Source organism: Homarus americanus, unplaced genomic scaffold (genome assembly GCF_018991925.1).
Source record: "Homarus americanus isolate GMGI-L3 unplaced genomic scaffold, GMGI_Hamer_2.0 scaffold55941, whole genome shotgun sequence".
NCBI classification, from domain to species: domain Eukaryota; kingdom Metazoa; phylum Arthropoda; class Malacostraca; order Decapoda; family Nephropidae; genus Homarus; species Homarus americanus.
In genome coordinates, this window is record NW_024735774.1 from 1 (window position 1) to 4,568 (window position 4,568).

The following is a 4,568-nucleotide window of genomic DNA, read 5'->3' on the forward strand; positions in this document are numbered from 1 at the left end:
CTGCACCTGGGATCACCTCCCTCACAGGCCACCACCACCGCCTGCTGTTGCTGCTGCTGCTGCTGCTGCACCTACAGGATCAATTCCCCCACAGGCCACCACCACCTGCTGCTGCTCCTACAGGATCAACTCCCCCACAGTCCACCACCATCACCTCCTTCTGCTGCACCTACAGGATCACCTTCCCCATAGTCCACTGCCACCACCTGCTGCACCTAGAGAATTAACTCCCCCACAGCCCACTACCACCACCTGCTGCTGCTGCTGCAACTGCATGATCAACTCCCCCACAGGCCACCACAACCACCTGCTGCTGATGCTGCACCTACAGGATCAATTCCCCCATAGGCCACCACCACCACTTGCTGCTGCACCTACAGGATCAACTCCCCCACAGGCCACCACCACTACCTGCTGCTGCTGCTGCTCCACCTACAGGATCAACTCCCCCACAGGCCGCCACCATAACCACCTGCTGCTGCTGCTGCACCTACAGGATCAATTCTCCCACAGTCCACTATCACCACCTGCTGCTGTTGCTACTGCCGCTGCTGCTGTTGTTACTGCTGCTGCTGCACCTACAGTATCAACTCCCCCAGTCCACCACCACCACCTGCTGTTGCTGCCTGGGATCCCAACTCCCCCACAGTGCACCACCACCACTTGCTGCTGCACTACAGAGAATCCAACTCTCCCACAGTCACCACAACCTGCTGCTGATGCTGCAGCTGGGAATCAATTCCCCAGGCCACCACCACCACTTGCTTGCTGCACCAGAATCCTTTCTCCCACAGTCCACCACCACCTGCTGCTGCTGCCTGCAATCAACTCCCCCGCCCACCACTTGCTGCTGCACCTACAGGATCAACTCCCCCACAGGCCACCACCACTACCTGCTGCTGCTGCTGCTCCACCTACAGGATCAACTCCCCCACAGGCCGCCACCATAACCACCTGCTGCTGCTGCTGCACCTACAGGATCAGTTCTCCCACAGTCCACTATCACCACCTGCTGCTGTTGCTACTGCCGCTGCTGTTACTGCTGCTGCTGCACCTACAGTATCAACTCCCCCCACAGTCCACCACCACCACTTACTGCTGTTGCTGCACCTACAGGATCAACTCCCCCCACAGTGCACCACCACCACTTGCTGCTGCACCTACAGAATCAACTCTCCCACAGTCCACCACAACCACCTGCTGCTGATGCTGCAGCTACAGGATCAATTCCCCCACAGGCCACCACCACCACTTGCTGCTGCACCTACAGAATCAACTCTCCCACAGTCCACCACCACCACCTGCTGCTGCTGCACCTACACGATCAACTCCCCCACGCCCACTACCACCACCTGCTGCTGCACCTACAGGATCAACTCCCCCACAGGCCACCACCACCACGTGCTGTTGCTGCTGCACCTACAGGATCAACTCCCCCGCAATTCCACACTACCACTGCTGCTGTTGCTGCTGCACCTGCAGGATCAACTCCCGCAGTCCCACCACCACCACCTGCTGCTTCTGCTGCACCTACTGGATCAGGATCAACTCCCCTACGGTCCACCACCACCACCTGCTGCTGCTGCATCTACAGGATCAACTCCCCCACAGTCCACCAACACCACCTGCTGCTGCTGCTGCACCTACAGGATCAACTCCCCCACAGTCCACCACCACCACCTGCTGCACCTACAGGATCAACTCGCCCACAGTCCATCACCACCACCTGCTGCTGCACCTACAGGATCAACTCCCTCACAGGCAGTTGGGATGATAATAGACAGGACGGACAGACTTGAGACAGATTAGAAGTCATTTATAAACAAGAATAACACCAAATTGACCATAGCTGCGTCAGTGAGGGTAGCTGGTCTTACATCCACCAGCGTAAATAATAATATGCATTAAAAAGTAACACCCTCGCGCGGAAAGAACATCGATGGTCGGTCAGTCGTGTGAGATGGGCCTAAAACTGACTAACGCACATGACGACTATGATGACTTAACACAGGTGATGACTTAGCGGATGGTGACTAATCTAACCAGAATCAAGGTCACTTCTCTTCATAATATAATTTATCTCGGAATGATCATCGGTGATTCATAATAATTTTTTTTTGATGATTTTACTCTCTCCTTATGGCGAATATTTCTTTAACTAATTTTTCTAACTTTTATTCTATTCCTTCCTATAGTATACTAGATACTTACAGTACCTAATAACCAGGACCATGATTATAACAACCACGACCATGACTATAACAACCACGAACCATGATTATGACAACCACGACCATAATTATAACAACCACGAATATGATTATAACAACGACCATGATTATAACAACCACGACCATAATTATAACAACCACGACTATGATTATAACAACCACGACTATGATTATAACAAGCACGACCATGAATATAACCACGACCATGATTATAACAATCACGACCATGATTATAACAACCACGACTATGATTATAATAACCACGACTATGATTATAACAACCACGACCATGATTATAACAATCACGACCATGATTATATCAACCACGACCATGATTATAACAACCACGAATATAATTATAACAACCACGAATATAATTATAACAACCACGACCATGATTATAACATCCACGACTATGATCATAACCACGACTATGATTATAACAACCACGACCATGATTGTAACAACCAAGACCATGATTATAACAACCACGACCATAATTATAACAACCACGACCATCTGGAAAACGATGTCGCTGTACGCTAGCCAAGCACGAGAGTTCGAACTTTCACGCCTCTGTAAACTGTACCACCGGACTCGCCACTGGGCACGAAGGGCCCACAATCACTTGTCTAAGATACTATAGGACTAGCCGTGTGTATATGTTCTGGGTAGCGGAAACGGCACAATATTTTTTCATCAAACTTGGTGGAAAAATCGCAAAAAATTCGTAGAATAGAACAAACCTGGTCCCATGTCGATGATTTCTTTAGGAAGGCATTAATTAATAATTTTATTTACGACGGAAAACGATGCAAGTCTACGGACTTGGCGCACCCGAATTAACCATGCAAGTCTACAGACTTGCCGCACCCTCATTCGCTGTACGCTAGCCAAGCACAAGCGTTCAAACTTTCACCGGGCACGAAGGGCCCGAGATCACTTGTCCTCCTCTGTTTTCTGACACGTACAGTATACTGGACTGGACTGGACCAGCAACTTGTATACACACACACATATATATATACATATACCTAACCAAACAGCACCTCACTTAACACACCAAGTTGTTGGAGGGTTTCTGTGATAGCACCTGGTAATATCTGGACGTCTCATTTATCGACTCGTACCTGATGACTATCATAATAGACAAAACATGTAGCTTGTCGATGCTTTACTTTATCATATCTTATATTTTTACCTGTTTATAACGAAGATACTTGGTACTCTTTACCACAGAACATTGTGTTGTCCAAGTCTTAACTGAGAACTCTGACACATGTGTACAAGTAGTCGTAGTTTCCAAAAGTCGAACAGAAGTTCAGACAATCGTGAGGTCGTAAACATGTGGTCGCAAATGGAACGAAAAGATTAAAGAAATACGATCAGTGTCACAAGTATGGCAAGACTGGTCCACGATTTAGTCGACCAGTCTTGCCCTCTCGCCCTCACCTCCTTACCAGTTGAAGGAAACGACCCGAGACAAGTTACTGGTCTCTCCAAGCTTTTAGCTCTCACTAACGCAAAAGCTTCTCAATATTCCGTACAGTTGTGGAGAAAATGCTCTTGACACTACTGGCAATATTTGACATCTACACTTGAGGATCTTGTAGGTAAGGATGATATAGATTTCAACGTTATTCATTCAGACTTTTCGTGGTAGTTTTGTATGGTGGTGTTTCTGATATATCTAAAGTGCACGAAACATGTGACTCAGAGACAGACTTCATAATTTTGAGTCGTTCACTGTCTCTTGTGTAAAAATAAATTCCACTTAAGAACCTCACCAGCAACCAGTTCGCCATGGTGGTCCTACCAGTGTCAACAAACACCCACCAACAGTGATTACTAGATCGAGAGAACTGAAGCTCCTCACCACGACAAGGCAGTTACCAAACATCAGTTCTCTGAATTAAAAACTGCAGTGGGATACAAGGGACCCACTTTTAGGTCTGAGTCTGCCACCAACTCAGACGTGTTTTTGTTGAAGGAGTTATCCACCTTTGGCAGTGGAGGTCCATCCTCCTAAAATATTACCTTCCGAACACTTCTGAGGTACATGCTCATATCCATGCCATATTTCAGCCAGAGATAGTGAACATCTATGAGCTAAATCTTAATAGTAACAGTATTGTGACCAAGTCCTAGTTTGCTGATCTTGACTGACTTTCTACCTCATTTACACACAGCTGAAGGGTCTCAATTGTTTCTCTTACAACACAACATATTTATCGTTTGTCACTCCTGATCTGTTTGTTTTTTTGTTTCTTTATTTTCAACAATAACACGTGCTTAATATAATATGCAAGTACAGTAGCCACTAGGAAACCAACATAG